General features: G+C 44.2%; 1 long non-coding RNA gene across 2 annotated transcripts in view; it reads left to right on the plus strand.

Annotated features, from left to right (window-relative positions):
* Nucleotides 1-25,114, plus strand: part of LOC103680844 — a 91,254-nt gene extending 66,140 nt beyond the window's left edge. For both annotated transcript variants that reach the window (XR_005833091.1, XR_005833092.1), the window contains exons 4-5: nt 5,587-5,591; nt 24,814-25,114. This is a non-coding gene — a long non-coding RNA (uncharacterized LOC103680844). The remainder of the gene's footprint in view (nt 1-5,586; nt 5,592-24,813) is intronic.
* The last annotated feature ends 1,553 nt before the right edge of the window (nt 25,115-26,667 follow it).

A 26,667-nucleotide genomic window follows, 5' to 3' on the forward strand; every position in this document is an offset into this window, starting at 1 on the left:
AGTCTTGCATGGGAAATGGCTGGTGAACCAAGGTCCGCTGTTCTCTCTAGAGCTGTTCAAGAAGCTGCTGCCCCATCAGTGCTCGGCCCGTCTGGGTCCAAGCGCTACAAATGTGCCCGGGCAATGAGCACCTGGCACCCACAGTCCGGCTCACTGCTCTCTCAGTTCAACGGTGTGGGCTTCAAGTGTGTGTCATCACCACCTTGCCTTGGCAACCAAGCATGACAGCCCGTAATAGCCAGCGGTGTGGAGCACTGGATCAAGTGGTGGCCAAGGTAGCGGCAAACAGGAAGCCCAGCCGCCGAGGTGCTTCCCTGAGTCTCGGCACTGCTCTTCCCTTGATCAGGTCTCAGGGTGGAAGGCCCTGGTCTTTTGCCCTAGGGACTCCAGTGTCCCTAGGCTCTTTGGTCCAGGGGCAGCTGACCTCGCCGTATGGCCCCATGCTGGGATGCCCGCTTCTGCCTGGCTCCTTCCTTGAGTGAGGTGTAAAAATCTTCTCCTCCTCCTCTTGCCTCACGTGTGCTCCTTCGGTGTCCCTGGACAGCGGCTTCCTCCAGCAGGAGCGCTTTCCCCCTGAGGGACTGAAGCTTGAGAGCCAATCAGGTGCCGGCTCCCCACGTGATTGTGCCCACTCTCTTCCCTCTCCCCAGGCCTGTCAAACCCTGAGAGTGAATCCCAAGCCGGCCCTTACATGCCAATCTCTCGGCTTCAGCAGAGAAGTCTCCATTCACCGCCTCGAGAACACGTGCAAAGTTTCAGGTGAGTAGGCCTCTCTCCATGGAGGGACCAGGATGGGACCCAGGGAGCTCCCAGAGGCTTGTCCTCTTCCCCAGGTTGGGCAGCTGGTTGACCTTCTGGGAGGCGGCAAACCCCGAATTGAGGACCTAAGGTGGGTGCGTCTCTCAGCCTCCCTGGCGAGTGAGGTCACCCAGCCTCCCGCTTTAGAAATCAGTTTTGCCAAATGTGTCCCCACACGGGCTGAGCTGCATTAAATCTCTTCACGTGTTTCCGATGCCACTGCCTCTCTGCCCATTTGAACCCCAAATTTGACCCAAACAGCGTTTCACGAATAGGAAGGGCGCCTGCGGACGAGCCGCCATGAGAGCTCCCTCCCATGTCCTACAAAGACCTTAGTGCTCAGAGGATCCCAGAAGAAACCTCAACCAGGCAGGCTGGACACTCTGGGGTTCTCAAAGAAAAATTTCGACTCAAACCCCTGCCATTATTCACCCATTGATCGTGCCTCCCCTGCCTCTTCAGGAAGCCTGGCTGAGGATCTTTTTCAAAAGCTGTGCAGCAAGCGACACCATTAGGCAGTGAAACCTGCTCATCAAGGTAGCCTGGAGGTCTGGAAACAGAGGAGGGGTGGGAGGGAACAGGGTCCTGAGTGGATGAAGTCGGAATGGTCTGAAGCATTCCTTGGGGAGGGAAGCCTTTGTCATGAATGTGGCGACAGCTCTAGGGTGAGGATGCTGCCGCGCATGCAAGCGGTGGGGCAAGCAGGTGGTGTCCAAGCAGACTCCCTAGCTCAGACACCCTCTCTCTCTGTGCCGACAGCTGGTCCAGGTGGGGGCCTTTATGAGAAACCTGGGAGAGCCCAGAGGACAGGTGTGACCTGTGTCAGTGATGGGGTTGGGTCAGCTGGAGGGCCACAACAATGATGAGAGTACAGGACCCTGAGTCCTCAGGAGACCATGGAGATAGTGGAAAGCTTGCTCACGCTTCCGATGAGAAACAGGCTCGGGAGGCCAGGCTGCAAAGCCTGCTGCCCACACAGTGAACGTTGGAGTGAGATTTGACTGAATCACTACGCCTGCTTCTGGATAATGGGGGCCTCAGGATCAGTATGAGTTAGGTCAGATGTCTAGGTTCTGTAAGATGAAGCAAGTGGCCTGAGGGCATGACGGTCTCAAGGAACTTGGTGTCCCCTTATTCTGCAGGAGCGAATTTCATCCTAATAGATTTGCCACCATGGCGGGTTTGTCTCCCGGGAGCCCAGAAGAGGGGATGCAGAAGAAGGTGAGTGTGCCTGAGCCCAGCCTCCCAAAGTCAGAGGAGGAGGAGAGGAGGGGCTCCTCCCTGAGGGCTGGAAGCCTCCCGAAAAAGGAAAGATCAGGAAGGGGGGTTTTCACTCCAGCTGCGGCTTCTGGGCCACAGCTTCTACAATTTATTTCAAAAGGACCAGGAGGAGGGTCCAGAGTGGTCCATAGAGAATGCTCTCATGGGTGGGGAGGGACCGATCAGTGCCCTGGCCTCCCTGGCATTTTTGGAAAAGCAGGCCCTGAAGGTGATGAGGAGGAGTCTGATGTTCTGGGAGGGAAAGTGGAATCGTGGGGGAGGCTGCTAAGGGGTCCTAGGCTGCCTGGGTTTTGACTCCCTGGGTGGGGCCAGGGAGGCTGGAGCGGCCAGTGGAGGGTCCCTGTGGACACCCTTCAGCTTTAAAGCAGGGACTCATCCCAACCCTCCCTCATGACACAGGGTGCCGTGCCTTTCCTTGGCACTTTCCTCACCGAGCTGGTGTGATGTTAGATACCCCATGGAGGACTATCTGAGGTGGTGCCCTGAGATGGGAGGGACCAGAACTGGAGGTTTGGGAGCTAATAGGAACGCCCCCTGTACTGGAGCCCTGAGCTCAGGACTCTCGCAAATCTCTCGTTATGACAGCCTCACGGGGTTACCCTGTGAGCTCAGGCTGCTGCCCATCTCAGGGATGAGCAGGTGAGGCTGCAGTTAGGCCACGGTTCCCGGTGCCGAAGACTGGTGAAGCAGCAGAGCTTCCCAGCTGGGCAAAAGCTGCGTGAGGTCTCGTCTGAGTGGACCTCGCCAGCCTCCCGGTGAGTCGGTTCGTGGGAGAATGGAAGTCAGGACCCTCCACGTCAGCAAGCACCTCAGTAGCCGCAGCAGCCCCTTTCCTGCCTGAGGCTTCGGCCTCCCCACTGTTTTCCGAGAGGGTGGTGCCGCAGGGTCCCTGACCCAGCCAGTCCATATCTGGCCCATGTCCTCCTTTCTCTGGACCCCAGAGCTTCCGGCTTAGATCCCAGGCCCACTATCTGTGTATGCACGGCTCCTCATGGGTCCTGGCCATGGTGCAGCATGAGAAGGGGATGGGAATCAAGTGCTCCTAAGAACCAGGGGCCTCATTCTGATGGACTTTTGTCTGTATCTCCAGGGGAATGAGATCAACCACCAAAAAAGAAATAAGGTGAGCATATGTGGCGCTCTCCCCGCAGGGGAAGGGTGTGTGAGTGGGCCTCAGAGATGTCCCTGGAAGTGAACATTGCTGGCTCCATCCCTCCACCTCACATTTCCTGGGATCCCTTGAGAAGAAAGCAGTGCAAGTCCCACCTCGTTAGGAGATGGGGACAGAGCATGGCATCCAGGAGGACTTCCCGGAGGAGGGGCTACTGATACTCATCTCTGAGAACAGGTGGAGACCAGATGAATTCCTGTGGCAGGAGGAGTGATGGCCATGTGTGCCAGGGACCTGATGTGGGTGCCCGGTCCCGTGCTAACCCTCACCAGACCCTGCAGCTCCCCGCCCCCAGGCTCCCCATACATCCTGTGCTTCTCTCTCTGCTCAGAATACCAAGTCATGACGGACATCATGTTGCTCCAGGGTGGCTCTCAGAATTACACCCTAGAGCCCGAGGATCCTTTGGGCCCGGTTCCAGGCTATGGAGCTGCTCTCAGCGAAAGGGAGGTGAGGCCCATCAGGAGCTGGGGCCCGGTGAGGTTCAGGGTGGACTCTTTCTGCTGGCCACCTCTGGGGATCCTCCTTCCCTGGGGCAGCCTCAGGCCCTTTAGGTTGTCGGGGCGCCCAGGCTCCAGCTGTGGGCAAACACTGGCAGGGACTTGAATGTGCCTCCTAAGTGGGCAACCAAGAAATTCCTCTGTCCTTAAAGCGTACCTCCTGTCCTGCCAGCTGGAGCTCCCTCGGTCCCAGCTGGTCAGCAGCACTCAAGAAGGGGAGAAGAACTGGCCGCAGTCAATCCTCAGGACTGAGCAGTGTCCAGTGGCCCTGCAGGGATTCTCAGCAGCGCTGCATCCTTGTGCCCATTGTCTCCATTGGGCCACCCTTCCCCCCCATCTATTTCTTATGGGGGCAAATTCTCATTTCTAGTTGTTTTAAATAGTAACGCTGATAGATTTGTATGTTAGTAGTATTAAAGCCCTTGTTTTGTTTTAGGAGCCCATGTGTGGTTTGGGCCTTTACTTCCTGCAGTAATGGAAAAAACTTGCAATAGACTCTCATATTCGCTCCCGAAACTCCCCAGGAGTCATCAGCTACTGTACGTGGGAGGGCTGTGAGTAGCGGCCAGCCCCCTCCCTAGCCACTGGAGGGCACCCCAAATCTCTTTCTTACTCAGAGCACGGGTCCATTTCAGTCAATGAATTTGGGCAAACAGCAGAGACAGCTCCCAGAACTCCTGAGATTTAGAGGTTGCAGGGACTTCCTGGTGTGAATAAACAACCACCGAAAGTGGGAGTCCTTTAAGACTTGTACGCCCCAGAACCTCTTCCTGCCCCAGGACTGGGGTTGCTCTTTCTCCCAGCTTCTAAGGCCAGGGAAGACTGTGTCCTGCTTCTTCCGTTGAGATGCTTCTTTTTGGTTTTGTGTTTGGGTTTGTATTGCCCCTCGTATTTGGAACTTGTCGTATTGTAGTTCAATCTCTGGAACTGCATCAGCACCTAGTGGGGAAAAACACGGAAGGAGATCAAATCCTGGCGTGGGTGGAAGTGGGACAAAGGAGGAAGATAATTTGCAGATGGACTCAGGGCAGGCAGGGACTTTCCAGCTCAGCGTCTCCCGTTGGCCATTTACCAAGTTTGTAATCTTTCTGGGATTCTTGCTGGGTGATCTCCTGGGATTTCCCTTTCCCAGCTTGTTTTTGTGTGTTGGGAAAGATGGGAGGGTAAATCTAAAGGCACACCTGAGCCTGGTTCCATGAACATCTATGCTGACCTAGGAGCCAGGATTTCCAGCCTTCGTGCATCTCCTTATGCAGTTCTTCTGAAGCAGCAGTTCCCTCCAGGCCCCAGGCTCTGTGTCCGATCCATGGTAGCCACTGTTCCCTGGCTGGCATCTGGTGGATCAGGGATGGGTTCTCTCTTGCCAGGATAATGGGTCATATCGTTTTTTTTTTTAAGTTTTTAAATGGGCTGGACATATAGTCAAGGAGTACAGATTGAACAGAAGCAGGGGAGGTGAGAGGGAGAAGCAGGTTTCCTGTTGGAGCAGGGAGTCTGATGCAGTCCTGCATTCCAGGACCCTGTGATCTCATGACCTGAGTCGAAGGCAGAAACCTTAAAGGCAGGTGGAGCTACATGGTGCCCCATGGCCCATATCCTTGACCAGAGAAACCCACCCCCTCTCCTTGGTGGTCAAGGGGACTTTTAGGTCCATGTGTTCTGAAGTCCATGTCTCAAACATTCTCATACATACACACTTAGTCTCAGTTTCCACTCTTACACCAATTTGTCCAAAATTGGGTACTCAGCTTGAGCCCCCAGACCTACTGAGTCCCCTGCACATTGAAAGTGAGGAGATGAGAAGCATCTAGCATGCACGTGGTTGCCAAAACAAAGCAGAGGTAGGAATACTTCTATCAGACAAAACAGAATGAAAAAAAAAAAAAAGAGTAGTAAGACACAAAGAAGGACACTGTGTCATAATCATGGAGACAATGCAACAAGAAGATAGAACAATTTTAAATATTTAGACACCCATCATAGGAGGACTCAAATACTTTTATAAAATAGTTAATAAGTGGTGCCTGGGTGCCACAGCGGTTAAGCGTCTGCCTTCGGCTCAGGGCGTGATCCCGCCGTTATGGGATCGAGCCCCACATCAGGCTCTTCCGCTTATGAGCCTGCTTCTTCCTTCCCACTCCCCCTGCTTGTGTTCCCTCTCTCACTGGCTGTCTCTATCTCTGTCGAATAAATAAAATCTAAAAAAAAAAAAAATAGTTAATAAAAAACAGCAGGCAACTAATTGACTGTAATGCAATACAGTAGGGGTTCTAACACCCCACTTCTATTAATGTGGACTTGATCCAAAATGAAAATCAACAAGGAAACAGTGGCTTTGGGTGATGCACTGCTTTTAACAGACGCATGCAGAGCATCCTCGTCCTAAAACAGCAGAACACTCATTATTCCGTTTGCGTGCATTACGAAACGCCCTCCAGAACAGATCACTATTAGGCCACAGAACAAGTCTCCACTAATTAAAAAGATGGAAATCATAGCATGCATCTTTTCTGACCACAATGCTATGGACTAGAAATCAACCACAAGAAAACACCAGGGAAGACCATGAATACATGGAGGTCAAAGAACATTCTCCCAAACGATTAGTGATTCAAGCAGGAATTCTAAGATGAAGTAAAAATTAAATGGAAGTAAAGAACAACGATAAGACATGGGTCCCAAACCCTGGATACAACAAAAAGTGAATCTAGAGACGGTTACAGCAATACAGAAGAACAATCTCCCATCCCATCACCTGACACAAAGTACCTAGTATAAGAACAGCAGAGAGCTCTCTAGAGCAGGGGATCAGCCTTTGGCGCGTTGGAGCAGAACTACACCTGGAGGATCTCATGAAAATACAGATTCTGATTCAGTAACACTGGGAGGGACTCCAAGTGAGACTCTGCATTTCCAACATACCCCAGCTGAGCCGGAGGCTGCTGTCCCACGACCACAATTGAGAACAAGGAGCCAGCGGGCTATTCGACAAAGTTATCTGGTTTCACCAGTGAAAACAGAATTTTCAGCAACAGTTTGGCTACAATGAGAGGCTCCTTTATTGTCAGGAAGATAAACAGCCAGGGCAGGTCTTTGTCCACATCGGCAGGCCTCTCCTCTGCTCTTCTCTCTTCCGGGGTATATGGAGGCAGCAGGATGGAAGGAGGCTGAATGAAGCCATGAGCTTTTAGTTCAGTGGGTTTCCTTCCCCTGCCCCCTCCCTCGTATCTCTGCGATGTGCAGAGCACATAGTCCTTTCAAGAGGTGGGTGGCTGAGCGGTGCGGGGGTGGTGTGGGAGCCTGAGCTCCCTGAGTCAGCTCCTGGACACGTGGCAAGAGGCAGGCGCTAGGGGCCACTCTGTGTGGGGTGGTGCACGGGCTCAAATTTGAAATCCGCTAAGTGGGGCAGATGTGAGCTGAGAGGTGTGGCATAAGACACTGCTATAAACTACACCTGATTTCCCAAAGGATTTTGCAAGTCACAAAAAGTTTGAACCTGAGCCCTGTGAGTCCTTTAGGAACAGGGAGATTATGGTCGTGTTTTTGCCACAGCCTAAGTGGGTGAGAACAGGGCCTTTTGTGGAGTGAGTATTTTCATGTTGAAGATGGAAAATATTAGCTGGGTGGTCCGGGATACTTGAAGGCATTTATTAACCCGGCTGCTAATAGGTATACCGCCTGATCCTCAGACTGCCTGTGCAGAGTCTGGGTTCCTCATGAGGTCTCCAGAGGGGTGAGGCTGGCCAATGCAAAGAGTTGGGATAAAGGCACCAATGACCAAAGCGGCTCAGGAGGACTAAAGAGTTGTGACCTGGGGGATACAATGGAAGGATGGGGAATATTGTCTCTGAAACTGAGACCGTTTCTCAAGAGCGTCTTTATAAACTCTTGAACGAAGTAGAGAAAATGGTCTCAATCCAGCCTCACAGGGAAAACACGTATTCAGAAAACAATGGACATCTATGAAGGTTTAGGGAAGCCGGGTGTCCCAGTGACTGAGCACAGGCCCACAGTTGGCATGTGTGGAGGACAAACCACTGGGTTGCCATGACTTGAAAGTGACCTTTGAGCAGCCCATTGCTCTCTTCATTTTCCTCGTCTGCTGGGATTGCAGAGGTTGACTCTAGGTTCCTCGAGTTGGCAGGCCTGGGCTGTTAGCTATGGTGATCAAAGTACACATACTTACTCCATTCCATTCTGTTTACAAAAGATAATTTTGGGGGCCCTGGGTGGCTCAGCTCAAGCTTGGCCGCCTGCCTTCAGCCTCAGATCATGATCCCAGGTGCCTGGGAGTCAAGTTGCACGCTGGTGGCTCCTGCTCAGCAGAGACCTGCTTTTCCCCTCTCCCCCTCTTGGCCCTGCCGTGCTCGCGCTCTCTCTCTCTTAAATCAATAAATAATGAAAAAAATATTTTTACAGAAAAAGACAATTTGGAAGCCTTGGTGGGAATACCCTCTCTAAGAATGCTGTGCTTAAGGAGTAGAATTTTCCAGAATAGGAGTACCAAATGGGCCAGGTACCACACCCCTTATCAGCTCTAGGGGAAAATTTTTTTAAATTTTTTATTATGTTATGTTATTCCCCATACAGTACACTATTAGTTTTTGATGTAGTGTTCCATGATTCATTGTTTGCCTATAACACCCAGTGCTCCATGCAATACGTGCCCTCCTTAATACCCAGCCCCCGGCCTAGCCCAATCTCTCACTCCCCCTCCCTCGGAAAAACCCCTCAGTTTGTTTCCCAAACCATAGGGAAGACGTGCTTTTTAACAAACACAATTTGATGAGTTTTTGACACATGTATATACCCATGATAATGAACATAGTCATTCTCAAAAATTCTTGATGCCCTTACAATCCTTCCCTTCCCAACCGTCCTGCCACCAAAAATCCATTTCAGTCTGTTTCTGTTCTGCCTGATTTTTGGCTTCTTAGCTTATGCTAGAACCCAAATTGGTCAATATACAGCAATGTATTATTTGTTTCAGAGGTAGAGGCCAGTGATTCATCAGTCTCATATGCACACACAGTGCTCATTACATCACGTGCCCCTCCTTAATGCCCAGCACCCGGTTACCCCATCCCCCACCACCTCCCTCCAGCAACCCTCAGTTTAGTTTCCTATGATTAAGAGCCTCTTATGGCCTGGGTTCCCTCTCTCTCTCTCATCTTGTTGTATTTTTCCTCTTCCCATGATCCTCTCTATTTTGTTTCTTTAATTCCACGATGCATGAGATCATATGATAATTGTCTTTCTCTGATTTATTTTGCTTAGCGTATCCCACCAGTTCCATCTACATCATTGCAAATGGCAAGATTTCTCATTGTTTTGATGGCTGAGTAGTATACCCATTATACACACTTCACGTATAAGGCACATTCCATTCCATATATGCCTCTGGCTTGATTATCCATTCATCTGTCAATGGACATCTGGGCTCTTCCATAGTTTGGCTGGTGTGGACATTGCTGCTATAAACATTGATGCAGGTAAGCCTTCTCGGTCACTATATTTTGTATCTTTGGGATAAATACCTAGTAGTGCAATTGCTGGGTCATAGGGTGCTCTGCTTTTAACTTTTTGAGGAACCTCCAAATTCTTCTCCAGAATTAGGTACCAGTTTCCACTCCCGCCAACAGGGCAAGAGGGTTCCCCTTCTCCCTCATCCTTGCCAACATCTGTCATTTCCCTGACTTGTTAATGAGGTGGTATCTCATTATGATTTTGATTTGTATTTCCCAAGTGATATGGAACATTTTTTCATGTGTCTGTTGTCCATTTGTATGTTTTCTTTGGAGAATGTCTATTCGTGTCTTCTGCCCATTTCTTGCTTGGATTATTTATTCTTTGGGTGTTGACTTTGATAAGTTCTTTATAGATTTTGGATATTAGCCCTTTATCTGATTAAGACATTTGCAGATATCTTCTCCCATTCCGTGGGCTGCCTCTTAGTTTTTTTGACTGTTTCCTTGGCTGTGCAGAAGCTTTTTATCTTGATGAAGTCCCACAAGTTCATTTTTTCTTTTGTTTCCCTTGCCTTTGGAGATGTGTCATGAAAAAGGTTGCTGTCCTAGAGGTTGCTGCCTATGCTCTCCTCTAGGATTCTGATGGATTCCTGTCTCACACTTAGGTCTGTCATCCATTTGGAGTTTATCTTTGTGTATGGTGTGAGAGAGTGGTCAAGTTTCATTCTTTTGCATGTAGCTGTCCAATTTTCCCAACACCATTTTTGTTGAAGAGAGCCGTCTTTTTCCATTGGGTATTCAGTCCTGCTTTGTGGAAGATAAATTGACCATAGAGTCGAGGGTCCACTTCTGATTCTCTGTTCTGTTCCATTGATCTATGTGTCTGTTTTTGTGCCGGTACCATACTGTCTTGATGCTTTGTAATATAGCTTGGAAGTCTGGAATCATGATGCCTCCAGCTTTGGATTTCTTTTTTGCAATATTATTTTTGCTATTTGGGGTCTTTTCTGGTTCCATACAAGTTTTTAGGATTGTTTGCTCTCCTGGGCTCCATGAATGTTGTGATGGTATTTGATAGGGATTGTGTTGAATGTGATTGCTTTGGGTAACATAGACATTTTAACAATATTTGTTCTTCTCCAATCCATGAGCATGGAATGCTTCTTTTCCATTTCTTTGTGTCTTCCCGATTTCTTTCTCATAAGGTTCTATAATTTTCTGTGAGTACAGACCATTTAATTCTTTGCAATTTGTTTATTCCTAGGTAATTTAATGGGTTTTTTGGGCAACTGTAAATGGGATCGATGCCTTCTTTCATCTGCCTCAGTCTCTTAGTGTATCAAATGCAACTCGGACTTCTGTGCACTGATTTCATATCCTTGCCACTTTGCTGAATTCCTGTATGAGTCCTAGCAATTTTTGGGGTGGAGTCTTTGGGACTTTCTCCAGAGTACCCTTTGTTTGACTTCTTCTTTGCCAGTTTGGATGTCTTTCTTTCTGTTGTCTGATTGCTGAGGCGAGGACTTCCAGTACTATGTGGAACAACAGCAGTGAGAGTGGACAGCCCTTGTCATGTTCCCGACCTTACGGGAAAAAGCTTCCTTGTGGTTTTCACCATTGAGGATGATATTTTGCCATGGGTTTTTCATATGTGGCTTTTATGATGCTGAGGCATACCCTATCCCTACACAGCAGAGAGTTTTTTATCAAGAAAGATTTTGTATTTTTAAATGCTTTTTTCTGCATCAATTGAGAGGATCGTATGGTTCTTGACCTTTCTTTTTATTAATGTGGTGTATCACATTGATTGGATTTGATGTTGAACCATCCTTGCAGCCCAGAAAACAAATCCTAAATGGTCACGGTGAATTATCCTTTTAATGTACTGTTGATCCTCTATTAGCTAGTATCTTGGTGAGAATTTTTGCATCGATGTTCATCAGGAATATTGGTCTGTAATTCTCCTTTTGGTGGGGTCTGGTTTGGGATCAATGTAGTGCTGGCCTCATAGAAAGAGTTTGGAAGTTTTCCTTCCATTTCTATTTTTGAAACAGCTTCAGGAGAATAAGTTATTAATGCTTATATGTTTGGTTTCCGCTGGTAGTAAGCCATCTGGTCCTGGACTCTTGTTTGTTGGGAGATTCTTAATTACTGCTTCAATTTCTTTGCTGATTATGGGTCTGTCTCTTAGGTTTTCTTTATTTCTTCCTGTTTCAGTTTTGGTAGTTTATATGTTTCTGGGAATGCATCCATTTCTTCCAGATTGCCAAGTTTGTTGGCACATAATTGCTCATAATATGTTCTTATAATTGTTTGTATTTCCCTTCAGTGTTGGGCTATGATCTCTCCTCTTTCTGCTTTGTGATTTGGGAGTCCCTTTCTTTCTTTTGGATAAGTCTGGCTAGGGTTTATCAGATCTTATTCTTCAAAGCATGAGCTCCTAGTTTTGTTGATTCTGTTCTACTGTTCTTTTGATTTCTATATCATTGATTTCTGTTCTAATCTTTAGTTATTTCTCTCTCCTGCTGGCTTTTAGGCTTTATTTGCTGGGTTTTCCCCATCTCCTTTAGGAGTAAGGTTAGGATGTGTATTTGAGAATTTTCTTTATTTCTTGAGAAAGACAGGCCATATATACCTCTCTTAGGACTACCTTTGCTGCATTCCAAAGGTTCTGGAACTGTCGTATTTTCATTTTCATTTGCTTCCATTTTTTTAATTCTTTAATTTTCTGCTTGGCGCCTTCATTCTTTCAAAGATTTCTTAAGCTGGGGCGCCTGGGTGGCACAGCTGTTAAGCATTCGCCTGGCTCAGGGCGTGATCCCGGCAGGGATCGAGCCCCACATCAGGCTCCTCCACTATGAGCCTGCTTCTTCCTCTCCCACTCCCCCAGTTGTGTTCCCTCTCTCGCTGGCTGCCCTGTCTCTGCTCTAATAAATAAATAAAATCTTAAAAAAAAAAAAAAAGATGTTCTCTTTAAGCTCCATGTATTTGTGGTCTTCCAAATTTTTCTTATGGTTGACTTTTTAAGTTTTACAGCATTGTGGGGACACCTGGAATTTTTAAATTTGTTTTATAGAAAATACTGCAATTTCTACCTGAACGAATTTTCTTTCGATGGCATTACCAGAGTATAGGTAAGAACAATTTAAAGATTTTTAAAGTGATATAGATTTCTTCCAGTCGAATTTTCAAAATGTTTTCTATAATTAGCACCATCAAGATTGGGTTATAACAAGGGATGGTAAGAAGGGTATGCTGGTTAAAAGTAAGACAAGTCCAACCTGGACGTTGGAGGAAAACAGAATATCTATCTTGCCACAGGTGCTCCTTAAAAAGGACGCTTCATAGACCAGCAGCATCAGCCTCACCTGAGAGCTAGAAAATGCAGAATGTCAGGCCCATGCCAGACCTACCAAATCATAGGCTGCGTTTTTAACAAGAGCTCCAGGGGACTCTTGTGCACAAAATTGTTTGAGAAACAGTTGATCCAGAGTATTTTCAAGTAATTGTTCATTTTTTTCTTACAAAAATATCTTGTTCTTCAAGATTTTATCATCGATGCAGAGTTACTCTGTTTGAATGCTTTAGGGTGTGGCAGCAGGAGGGAACTTGAAATACAGCCATGTTACCACGGCTGCCCTTTCTGTGCAGCTCTTGACATCGAACAATGTTGCCTCTCGATTTAATATTCATGGCACAACTGGTGTAACTTGTGCTACTGACTGTGACTCCTCCTTTTTGTTTAGAGAGTGTCTGGTTTGGTCTTTCCGCCTTTGAAGACTGACAGTTCCTCCCTTTTTCCTCCTTGCCAGATGATCATATTTGGGAGAACATAACCTTATAATGGGATCTTAACTCTCTGATCATTCATTCATTCATTCATTCATTCAAATACCTCTTGAGGGAGAAACAAAGTCCTGGGGCAGAAGCAAAGAATATCTCACCATGCTTGTATTGTATAAGCTGATTGCCGGGGTGGAGGATAGGTGAGAAAAAAAAATAATTACAGTATGATTGTCACTACGAAAAGTGTAATGGTAGCAACGAAGAAAGTCAAACAGTTCTATTCAGAGGACTTGAGGAAGGCTTCAAGAGAGGTAATCTCTACCTGAGCCTTGAAATATGAGTGTGGAAAGGGTTTCCTAGATGGAAGATCGATCTGTGAAAGACATGGGACGTGAAAGAACATGGCACATTCAGTGGGTATTTCAAAATTCAGAACCCCAAATTTAATTTAGTACTATTTATTTGAAAAATATAACTGACCCTTATAGAAACTGAATTATTTAGTGAAATATATATAATAAATACATCTACTTAACTGAATGATGATATCATTACTTGAGGGTAGATGCCTTGGTCTTTAAATCTTTCAAATACACAAAGAAAGTTTCCCTTTAAATTTTAGCGTTATCAATAGCATTTCTGTTAATTGCTACTTCAACATTGTGTATTTAAAGTAAAAATTTAAAAATGAAATGGTAAGTACAATCTGAAGGGGAATCGTAGGGATTTGTAACACTCCATGGTGTGGGAGAAATAGACAAAAATGAGAAATAACTGCATGCAGACCTTTTTATTTGTGCTAGATATAATCCGTTCATTCTGTTTATATCGTATGTATGAAAACCCTACTCATTTTCTACAGAGAGTACTTTAAAATGTCTGAAGCTTAATAGCCCCCCTCAGCCTGAATAAACTTACTGGGAATGGGTGTAGAAACTCATTTGCTCTTTGTGTTGTGAAACTTTATGTATCTAGGAGGTGGTCTATCGGATTACCTTAATTCTGGCTACTATGACCACATGGACTGGTTAAGATTGCAGGTACAGTTAGCTTTTTACCCAGTTTAGTAGTGTCTGACTGAGAACAGTGACTCTTGGGTTGGGATTGCAGAGTACTAGTCTCCTGAGCCAGCATAAGAACAGGTGCTGTTTATCTAGTTTAGTGTGTAGAATAAGCGAGTTTATCTAGTGTATAGAATAAGCTGTCTGTGTGACACGGTCAGAATGAGTCATGTTTTAGAATGTTGACGTATAAGGGGCGCCTGGATGGCTCAGTCGTGAAATGTCTGCCTTCGGCTCAGGGCGTGATCCCAGGGTCCTGGGATCGAGCCCCACATCAGGCTCCCTGCTGAGGGCCTCCTTCTTCCTCTCCCACTCCCCCTGCTTGTGTTCCCTCTCTGGCTGGCTATCGCTCTGTCAAATAAATAAATAAAATCTTAAAAAAAAAAAAGAATGTTAAAGTATGAGCATTTGTATATAAAATCATCCTTATTTTGATGCTTATATGCTTAAAACTTGAATCAAACAGGCTCTTTTCAGATAAATGTATTTTTGCATGATTTATCAAACTGGGTAGAAGTTGGTGGTTAGGTCTCCAGATCTTTTATTATGATCTTCAGGCTGTATGTACTTTGGAATCAGAATTTTTCAGATTTTAGAATTGCACTGTGGTCTATTGACGTTCAAGAAACATTAACACAATGTTGATGTCTATATGTAACAGCCCAGGGGACTGGACAGCACCCTGTAACCAAGAGAATTCTTATTTCTGTAGCCTAAGATATGAATGTTTGGTATCAGTGGGATAACTAAATCCAAAATAACCTCAGGTTAGTCGGGTGTTGCCACCACATGAGTTAGATGCAGATCAGATCCTGTCCACTAGTGAATTACACACACAAAGCTTTTGTTTTCATAACTTCTTGGATTTTGAAATTGCTGATAAGGGATTGTGGATGAGCAGTTCTACACGTTTTCTTGACCTCATTCTCTTGCATTCTTCTCAGTTTATTTGGATTTGTTAAAATGGCTACCATTTTGTCACTCAAGGTCTTGACCAAGTTAGTTATAAAAACTGAGACTATAAGGAAACACCAGATTTCAAAAGGAAGGAATGTGCGTTCAATATTTCCATAGCATCGGTATCTTCTGGACTTCCTCGAAACCTCTTGAGGCTAGGACAGGAAGCTTTTCACTAGTCTATTCCAGACATTCTACATACCTAGTATCCCTCATTTTAGATCTCTTATATTCTAGATATCTAATATTTCTTACCTAATCTGAAGACCACTCCTGTATAAACTACTTAATTAAATGTTACCATGGCTGGTAGTGGCCAAGGTACTCCGGAATACTGAGTTAGAACCTTGAAGCTGGGTTCACACACCACTGATTTGGTATGCTTCCTGTCACACACTACAAATAATGTCCCTACATTTCGAAACCTAAAATAAGAGCAACTCCTATATTCTGCAAGTCTTCAAAGTTCTCGGACCTATCAGATAGCCAGGTTTATACAGAGAAAGAAGAAGTGAATTTGAAGCATCAACTGCCACAGTGTGAAGTCCATTTGAAGTCAGTTTCTTATCCTGCCATCTTGTTTTGTCAGTAGCAAAGAGAGAGGTTCTGTTTCTCTCTAAACTGTTTTTAGAGGGAGAAAGTAGTCTATACATTTCTCTATGCGTAAGGATGTAAAGGCTGGCTCCTTGCTATATATAAGCCATTGAATGAGGAAGCCTGTTTGGACTCTCAGTGTTGTCATGTGAAATGAACACCGTTCATTATTCCAGGCATCTAGAGATACTGCTTCAAGTGAGGTTTAGAGGGTAGGAAGATAAGGGAGGTGACTGACAGAACACTCACCAACTGTGATGTCTGCCAACCTCCTACTCAACTGTTTGTACGTTCCCATGACTAATGATGAATGGGAAGATTTTCCTAAAGTCAATTTTAGGCCAATACGTCATGGTGGACAAGGGTGGGCACTTGAAGCCTTATCTCTGTAATAATGAGAGCTGATAGGATGTGAGGAGATGATAAAGAATGGCACATCAGTAAACCAAGAATATTTGGTGCAGGGACAGGCTCTGGCCCCCTTTCATGTGCCCATGCGTCATCAGTACAGGATTCAAGTTCTGTGGGTTTGCTTTAAGAGGGTTTACTGCTCATGAGTCTCTAGGAAGCACATTTCCTGTCCCGTTCGGCATACAGTGCTATGCCTGTATGCGGTAAATGTTTGCTGTGGGTGGAAGGATTTGTTTTGTACTAGAGATGTTTTCTATCAAAAATCTTCAAAATAAATAGCCCTTGAGTTTTAAAGGAGTGGGCTCAAATGGAAGGTTCACAGAGTACCTCATATGTGTTTTTTATAGGAGTCGTTATTCATCTAGTTTGCTCAGCCAGGTTCTTCTGATACATAATATAAAAACCAATGCATAATACACTGCAGATTTGTTGATGACTTTGTAAGAGTATCCCTCGTGTTATGTCTGGGGCTACCCAGTGGCCTGACAGTGCTCTGAGCAGCCTTCTTTCTCAAAGTTTCTACAGCTCACTGAGCTCTAACTACTGCTGGGGAGCCTGAGCCTGACAGCCCTCCCTGGGTCCCTCATAGTCAGGACACACCACAGCCCCCTCTTCCTGAGGGAACAGGGTCTTCTGTGCACTTTACACTAGGACTCCCCCAGAGATGCATCTCGGCCAGGCTGAACTACGGGGACCCTGCATGCCTTTGTGTCTACCAGGTGATGGCTGAGCCTAGTGCCCCTTTGACCCACTTGGTGTCTTCCCAGGGTCCTCTCTGGGGTGCTTTCATCATCATTACCCTGCATTTCTTGCCCTCCTTCCCACTTTGTACTCAGTCCTCTGGAAATCCTCTTACTGGGTTAAGCCACAGCCCTAGAGCCTCAGCCTCTTGGTTTCACCTCCTCGGCTCTTTGAACCCTGGCTTTTCTCTCAGGCTTCTTTGTCTCCCTCAGGCCTGTGGGGGTGAGATCGTGGTCTTTCTTTTCTCCAAGGCCCATTCCAGACCTCATCCACCACCCCCTCTGTAGAAACTTCTCCCTTGACTAGAACTTGTCCTTCCTCGTTGCCGCCATGTCTTCTGATCTTCTGCTTACTTGCCTTTTTTTTTTTTAATGGCTTTGCTGTCTCCGAGTCCTTTGCCTTCATGCCAAGTTACCCATCAGCTCCCCGACCGCTCACCCTCCATGGTTTCGACTTTATCTTCTGCCCCCTTGTCATCATGCAGACCTGTATCTGAGCACAACCTCTGTCCTTCTGATCTTTCATTTAGTTACTTGCCGGCCACCTCCTCTGTTTTTTCCTTTTTAAAAAAGCAGTTCTTTTTGGGGAGTATAATTGACATACAATAAACTATTATGTGTAGATAATGTTAATTTTGAGAAGTTTTGACATAGGTTTATACATAACATCTTGACCATCAAGAGAATGTGAAATCATTATGACAATCAAGAGAATGAACATAGCCATCATTCTCAGTGATTTTCTCATGCCCTTTTCCCACCTCCCTGCCCAGTCTCCAGGTCACCACTGATCTACTTTTTGTTGTTATAGATTAATTTGATTTTCTAGAATCTTACAGAAATAGAATCGTGCAGTGTGTACTCTTCTTTGTTTGGCTTCTTTTAGTCAACATAATTATTTCGAGATTCTTCTGTGTTGGTGCATATATTAATAGTTCATTTCTGAGTAGTACAGTATTCCATTGTATAGATACACCATAGTTTGTGTATCCAGTCACTTGTTGGTAGGCATTTGGGTTGCTTCTAGTATTTGAATATAAACAAAGCCACTGCAACATTTGTGTACAAGTCTTTATGTATACATGTGCTTTCCTGACTCTTGCGAATGGAATGGCTGAATCATATCGAGTCATATGTTTAACTGCCAGACTCTTCCCATAGTGGCTGATATTCTCAACAGCAGTATGAGAGCTCTTGTAGTTATTGTAGTTATTTTACATTCTCATTGACACTTAGTGTGATCAGTCTTTTTATTTTAGTGGTAGTGGTATCTTATTGTGGTTTTAATTTGCATTTCTCTAATGACTAATGATCTTGAGCATCTTTCATGTGGTATTTGCCAACTGTATGTCTTTGGCAGTGTGTATGTTTGAATTGATGGGACTTTTTTTTATGAAAACATTTATTTATTAATTTTTATCAGGTTCAATTAGCCATCATTAGTTTTTGGTGTAGTGTTTGGCGATTCGTTAGTTGCGTATACCACCCAGTGCTCATCACCACAGGCGCCCTCCTTAATACCCTTCACCTGTTTACCCCTCCCCCACCCCCTCCCTTCTGTAACCCTCAGTTTGGTTCCCAGAGTCCAGAGTCTCTCATGGTTTGTGTCCCTCTCTAATTTCTTCCCATTCAGTTTTCCCTCCCTTCCCTTGTGGTCCTCTGAGCTATTCCTCATGTCCCACATATGAGTGAAACCATATGATAATTGTCTTTCTCTGCTTGACTTATCTCACTTAGCATAATCCTCTCTAGTTCCATCCATGTCGATGCAAATGGTGGATATTCATCCTTTCTGATGGCTGAGGAATATTCCATCGTAGATACGAACCACATCTCCTTTATCCATTCATCAGTTGAACATTTTGTTTAATTGAGTTGTTTGTCTTCTTACTATTGAATTTTGGAAGTTCCTTATATATTCCAGATTTAAGTACTTTGTCAAATATGTGGCTTGGAAATCTTTTCTCCCCATCTCTGACCTGTCTTTTCATTCCCTTTGTTGTGTCCTTCAAAGAGTAAACTTTTAAAAATTTTTATAAAGTCCAGTTTATCAGTTTTTCTATTGTGGATCGTGCCTTTGGTGTCCCGTCTAAGGAATCTTTGCCTAAGCCAAGATCACAAAGACCTTCTATGTTTTCTTGTAGAAATGCTATAATTAGTATGATTCACATTTAGGTCCTTGATTCCTTTTGAGATTAATTTCAGATTGCTCCAGTGGACTGCTGCTTCTGAGTGCTTATTGTAGATACTGTAGTGCCAGAAAGTTCTGTGTTCCTGCTCAACTGGCAACTTTCAGCACACCTTGTATGCCAGCACCCCAAAGGGGGTTTCTCCGTGTTTTTGTACTTTTCCTGGTGTGATATACTGCCTTTGCTTATTAATTGGCTTGAGGCATGATACAGAGAGAGTTTTTTAAAAATTAAAACCAAATAAGAATCCATTTTCTAATGCTAAAATTAGATTAAAACTATCTTTGTGAACTAGTGGCCTTAAAAAGATATCTAAAAGATTGTTACTTTGTCAAGAGAAATTGTCAAGCATTGCAGTTCTCAGAACTAAAAGTAAGCTAAGTGAAGATTTTGAAAATGTTGCTGAATTTGTTCCATTAAAGCCAGGAAAGTAAACTTATAATGCATTCTGTGTTATAAACAAAATATTGAAGCTAATGATGAGTTTTAATCTTTTTTGATTGTTCAATATTGAGATTTTGTTTTTTCAATGTTTAAATGTTCTGGAAAAAATGAACCATTAAAAATACATCAAAACATATCTATAGTGGTACACATTTTTCCTTTTACCTTAAGCTCCGGTATGGCTTAGCTGAACACTGGTACTTATTTCAACTTTAATAGTGTTCATCATGGATTTTTTTGCATTAATTTTGATTTTTAGAAAGTATCGTATTAAAATATTACTTACTTTGATTACTGAGTTTTGGTGTCCCCTTAAATCTTATGCAGACCCCTCACTCTTCTTGTCCTAGACCCAGCCCTCCTGAAAAGCAATAAGACTCAAATATTTATTTGAATATAAATATTCAAAGAATATTTATAAAATACAATCAAAGTTAGCCAATAGAAGTTTGAAGTTCATAGAATCTGTTCAACCCTAGCAGTCTGACTTCTGACTCCGGCTTGTAACTGCTAACCTGTACTGTTTCACACATTCAGGAGTTTCTGAATACAACAAGATGGGATAGATCAAATATGTATGTATTCATTTTCTATTGCTGCTCTAACAAATTAGGTGAATTTCAAAAAAAGTCAGGGACTATTGGCAGATATGGGTCAGACAGTCTGTATGTCTCTTTGTAAAGGCTGTCATTTCTATAAGTTTTTTTTTTCTCTCCATGTAGAAATGAGTGGATATAGGCAGCTGTGTGTAGGCCAAACGTCAAAGTTGAAACTGTGGACCTAGTCAAAGAAGAGAAAGGGCTGACAAGCCCCAGTGCTCATGCACAATGACCAGGAGAAAGTGTTTCCAAGAATGTGTTGCAAGATGATGGATTTGCTAGATGTGTGTGTGCAGAATTTATCTCAAATCTCTTGAGGAGTGGAGTGTCTGTTGACAGTGCCAACCACATGAGGTCCTCATGGGCATACTGGAGCCAGTATTAAACTAAGGCACACCGGACTTTGTTGAAGAATGGATGAACATGGCCCCAGGTTAAGGAGAGGTGTTGGGTAAAACAGTCCCATGAGCACAGGCACTTGAACTGTAGCTGTGAGAGAGCTTAGCCCAGTGAGTGCTGGCTCTAGACCGAAAATTACTGGAGATGGTTTGGTGACCGGAGAAGTAGAGGGAGGAGGGCACTTTAACTTCCCTTACTCATTTACAAACCATTGGTAATTTAGTGCTGTACTATGGTCATAACAATGGTGAGTTTCCACTAAGCCTCAGTATTCTAAGTGGCACAAGAGTTAGAAAATGTCCAAGTTTTAATTATTGCATAAACCTTCTCATCAGGAGATCTTAATAGTTCTTTTTTCCCAGAAAAATTTGGGAGGACATGTTCTCTTCCCTAACTTCTAATATATTTTCATTTTTAAAAATTACTTCCTTCTTGAAGGTTAAGATCCCGTTTAGAGCCTACATCTGATATTTAGTTGGGTTGCCAAGCCATCTCCATACTAAGACGTGAACACATTTATAGGATGATAGGTAATATGATTCCATCCTCATAAGAGAGACTTTTGTCGTTGAAGTGGGATGCAGCACCAAAGGTTTTGCACTTGACTGGTGTAGTTCTGAGTAAACTTTGATTCCTTCTCCTTGACAGTGACCAGAGTTCCGTTAGAGGACTGAACCCATAAATGTGATTGTCACCACAAGGAAAGAAACGTGCGGTTTTGAATATTTACAGAATGTTCTCGTAAAAATGTTCTGTGAGCAGCAGTTTTATTTTTAACTTTAGAAATTTAAAAAAATCATTTATTTTACGCATGATGAGATATTTACACATAATCCATGGCGAGCATGTATGTTACTTTAATATGAATCATTTTGACTCTTTTAAGAGTTTTGAAGAGGTTCATACTTGAAGTACTTTCATCTTAAAGATCTCTCTCTCCTATGACATTGCTTTTTTCTGAAGGTCATCTTTCTTTTATTTTTTAAAAATTGTATCTTGTCACAAGTACATATTTTCTTTCTAAAACTGATCTTTTAAAACATATCTTAATCCATTTTGAGTTTTTTTGTGTGTATGGTATAAGTTTATGTACTTTATTTCTAACTCGGTTTTTGAGGCTCAACTTTAAAGAAGCTTCTACGCACTGGAAATTCTATTAAAAGTATTTATTTTAGGTGAATGTGCAATGGCATTTTGCATCACTCTTAAATTTATGAGTGCCACAAAGTGACAAAAGAGGGCCATTTTGAGGGAAAAAAGATCTTTAAAAACCACTCAACTTACTTTTTATTTTAAATTGAAAATTATATGGCAAATATTGTTAGAGCTTTTGTTCTTATCTCATAACTTACTGTGATAGACATTTTAAATATTATTCAGAGAACAGGGCTTGGGATTCAGGGTTTGAAATTCGGAGTTCTCATTTTGATTTTGCTGTGTATAGTCAAGGAACCATTGGCAAGGCGCTAACTGCTCCACTTTTATCTTCAGGAAAGGGAAGGGGTTGGAGTTCCTCTCTGAGCTTCAGCATTCCTGTGCTGGGTTCTGTTCATCCCAGTAATCTTGTTAAAACTATAGTTGTCTCTGAATAATTTTTGCTGGTTTTGAGAACCCTTGTTGGGGAAAAGAGCAGCAGAGCCTTCCTGTTGAATGTTTACCTCTTTGCAGCACATCGATCTTGTACTTTAGGTTAACATTGGCTCATTTTAAAACGAACATACCTTTTATAATGATGTATACTATTCAATGCTGGATAAGATGACCCTAAAACATAAATGGCAAAAGAAGCCAGCCAGAGATACGTATTTTATGGGAGGTTATTCCCTTGTAGTTCTGTGTGTACCTTTGATAAGTTCAAATACTTTTTGTTTTATACTTATTTAAACACTCATAGCCACTTAAATTTGATGTTAACTATTTTTTACATGTTGAAAAAGGGAGGTGAACTATTCTTAGCTTCACAATAGATTCCATATTTTATCCCTCCTATTTCAATTAATAGTGTTATAGTTAAAACTTATCAGGTTGTGACCTCATGTTTATTATTGGCCTTATTTACATTTTGTTAACTCAAATACAGGTAACATAAAAAGTTGCCATCGTAATAGAATTTTGTAGAAACTTTCCTCGTGTTAAATTTAACATGATTTGGTTAGATATACATAGAGCTGTGTCATTTGTTTCTCTCTCGTATTCAGCAATGTCACCACTTATTTTGCCTGCTTGGAGAAGGGGGACGGGTGTGAGTGGTCCTAAAGTTTTGTGCACAGCAGTGGTGTGTCCATGGGCATGTCTGAGTGTGTCTTGGAATCCACTGTTGATGGGGTAGAACTGTCTCCACACAGGGTGTCTGTCTCAGTGTATTTGACTTCTATGGGGAGCCAGCCAAGCTTGCTTTTTTCCTTTTCCTTTTCCTTTTCCTTTTCCTTTTCCTTTTCTTTTTTCTTTCCTTTCCTTTCCTCTCCTCCCCTCCCCTCCCCTCCCTCCCTTTCTTCTCTGGCTTTCCTGTGGAGCCTCATGTTTGGCTTAAACACTTCCTCTTGAGGAATCTGCACCACCCTGGTGTAGTTGAGAGATCAGCCAGTCCCTCACCTGCCTACATTTGGAGCTCACTGCATCTTTCAGCTTCATCTGACATGTTTTTCATCTTTTTTGCTTATTTCATCTCTTTTATTGGTGTTATCCTTTCAGCCATTTAGAAATCCAGAAACGGAAGTTCTTACCTGTGTTTATAAATTTTAAGAATGGGATGGAGCTGAAAGTAAGTGTAGAGGAGGATAAAGGGCCCATATGCCTGTACTGATGCATTCCACCAAGTCATACTGGTCGTTCAGAGCCCAGGGAAGCTGTTGGAGAGAGCAGAGTAGGGACATGAGGCAGGGAAATGGAGAGCTGCCCTGTCCCATTGAACCAGGTCCCATTGAACCAGGTCTTTATTTAGCTCTAAGATTTGTCAAGAACATTGCATTATACATGTGAATGCTGTAGTGATATGACATAAACCCTATTCAAAGCACAGTGTAAATTTGGAGGAAAATTATCTTTGCATTGTTTTTGAGGATAACTGACTGTTGATGATACAGGCACTGTTGTAACTCACTTAACCCTGTACGAGTGCTTTGTGGTAAATTCGGTTATCATCCCTATTTTACAGAGGGGGAGACTAATGCATAGAGAAGTTCAGTGGTTCTCCACTGGCCACAGCTAAGTCAGCAAGCAGCAGAGCCTGAATTCAAGCCCAGGCACTGTGGGTCCAGACCCCAAGCTCTGAATCCTTGTGCTTCTTGCAGCACACCTGCTTCCTTGTCACTAAGAACTTGGTGCAGGAATTTAACAGTACCTTTAACTTCTAGTTTTTCTTTCTCAGAACTGATTCTGCATTGCAATGCATCTCTGCATAAACATGTAAGTGTTTAATTTTGTCACCTTTAATTTTGTTTTTAGATAAGATGTGAAGGAATCAGGCTGTTTCTTCTGTGGCTTCAAGCACTTCAGACACACTGTGCAGAAGAGCAGGTGCTGATTTGTGCTTGCCTCGTGCCTGGTTTCGCAGCGATCATGTCATCCCGAGGGCCCTGTATGCTGGAGACACTCATCAGTCCTAACCCTAGTGTGGCTCATGGTGAGGAGCATTAGCAGACCTCACAGGTTGAAATGACTCTTGAAGTTACATTGAGGAATTCTTCGGTTTGCCATTATCCTGAATAGAAATCTTTATTTCATAGATGGGTTCAAAGGAGGAATTACTACTCCCTGCTCATATTCACAGGAAAGTCTTACGGACATTAGAATTGGAAGAATCAGAGCCTATTTTATATGAAATGGTGACAGGAGAAATTTACTGAAGTGGTGGAAACAGGAATGGAAGGGAGGGGACAGATGTTGGCAATAGCAAGAAGTAGAGACACGTGGTGCGTCTGGAGTGTTTTCGTGGCTGTTAATGAGATTTACATCCACCATCCTGAACTACTGTTTATTGTCCTCATGATGATTGTTTCATGAGTGGACATTCATCTGCTCATCCAGGCTCTTTTTGGCCAGCTCTGTATTTTCATGCAGCATTCATGGAAGGACAGTAGTGGCCTCCTGGGAGTATTAATGGCAGCCATTTGAGTCCTGTGAGTTTTCAAGAAACTTGGCAGTTAGGGCCACTGATTTATTAATGCATATCACTTGACTGCCCAATGACAGGTACTTGATCTTAGGCTGACCAAAGCAGAATTTGAAAGAGAGGGAGAGGGGGCGTCATGGACATTTGTACCATATTTGGAAGCCCTTCATGCACAGAGGCCTGGAGTACAGTGTGAGCAGGTTCCAGTGGAGCAGCAGATGTATTTTAATAGCGGCCATTTTAAAAAAGTCCTAAAAGGACTTTGGTGAAAGAGCTCTCCTTTTTTCCCCACTCTGCTGCAAAGATATATCCAGAAGAAATCACTCCTCTCCTGCCAGCCATATGAGGGGAAAAGATCACTGAGGACCAAACACGCTTTTTTCTTCAGATACTGTTGAAATATATGGTTATTCACGTAAGAGCAGAATCATGGATAATTCGGTAATGGTCTTACTCTTGATGGGAAAGAGAAGACATTGCTTCTTTTCTTCCTGCTTATCCATATTTTGTATCTTTGCTTTTTCCTTGAGGTGATTCTTTGTGATACTTTGCTAGAAATAGAATATGTGTCAGTTCACATCAGCAAAGACCTGGCATACATACTATCTTGTGTGAGTGCGTATGTAAAGAAAAATAATTCAGTTCTCCATCACTTTCGTAGTATTACCACATTCACAGAGAGCACTTTGCTTCTAGCACTTACGGTGAGTAAATGTTTGGGTTTTCCCCTCACCAGACAACTCTGCAACACCAGCTGGATGTCCTGTAGTTTAACTCAGCTTTGACGCTGTCTGTCTTGAGATGGCGTCAGATCCCACGGGTTAAGGGCTCAGTCCCATGAGACTGTTCCATCACATTCAGGTGCGAGTCACAAGTAGGAGGGCCCCAGGTTACCCACAGCTTCTGAACAACTTGACTACAAATCAGAGGTTCCCACAACTCCTCCTCAGCTTTGACTGATTTGCTAGAGTGGCTCAGGGAACTGTGGGAAACATTTGTTTTCATTGACCAGCTTATTAAAGGATATGATAAAGGATACAGATGAATAGCCAGATGCAGAGACACAAGGGGTACAGTCTGGGAGGGTCCCAAGCACAGGAATGTCTGTCCCTGTGGAGCTGTCACCCTCCCGGTACGTGGATATGTTCACTCACCTGGAAGCTCCCTGAAACCCCTGCTACTGGGATTTTTATGGATGCTTCCTCACATAGACATGGTCCACTTCCAGCCCCTCTCCCCTCTCTGGAGGAATGGAGGGGTCGGGATGGGCGTGCTGAAAATTCTAAGTTCTAATCACGGCGTGGTGTTTCTGGTGACCAGCCCTCTCACTCAGGAGCCATCTGGGATCCCACGAGACCTCTATGAGTTGTGTTATTAAAACAAAAGATGCTCCCCGTGCTCTTATCACTGTTTCTCTCTGCTGTCCCTCAAGATACAGTCCTTGCCTCCCTTTCTGACTACTCTGTCCTATTGGGTAATCTTGTCTGCTCTCCTCTCCCATTTCCTTTATCCAGCACCAGAAACACAAGGACTCCAAAATCCCGAGAGCAGACTGGAGTATTCTCTTGTCCTCTAGAAGCTTTGTATTTTGGCCCTACTGGCCCATTGCACCTGCATTTCAGACTCCACCTGTTCAGAAGTGGTAGAGTATTCCATCTGTCCCCGGAAATTGGCAGGGAGTATCGAGAAGTTGAATGTGTTGGGGCACTTGGGTCTCATTCTAGATGTGTCACTAATGAACTGTGCAACCTCAGATATGACATAATCCCCAGAATCCCACTGGAGGAAGGATGCCGGTGATAGAGGGTGAGGATTTTTATGTAGACTGTGAACCCCCTGAATAGTGTGCAGACTTGTATGTGCATGTCCATCCCACACTTCTTCCCTCCCTTCTCTCTACTGAGTCCTCAGAGCAGAGTTTCTCTCTTGGCTCACCCCGGAGAACTGCTGCCAGGTTGCTGACATGGAGCCCCTCTGCCCCAGGGGCAGCCAAAGCCCCTCATCCTTTGACCTTAGATGCTGCACAGATGTTTCCACTTTCTAAGTGGGCTACGGCATGAAGGAGGTCGGGAAGCTCTGCTTTAGAGTCCTCTGTGTTCTAACCAGTATTAGGAACCTGTGACAGGGGCACCTGGGTGGCTCAGTCGTTAAGCATCTG

Source organism: Ursus maritimus, unplaced genomic scaffold (assembly GCF_017311325.1).
Source record: "Ursus maritimus isolate PB19 unplaced genomic scaffold, ASM1731132v1 scaffold_62, whole genome shotgun sequence".
NCBI lineage: Eukaryota > Metazoa > Chordata > Mammalia > Carnivora > Ursidae > Ursus > Ursus maritimus.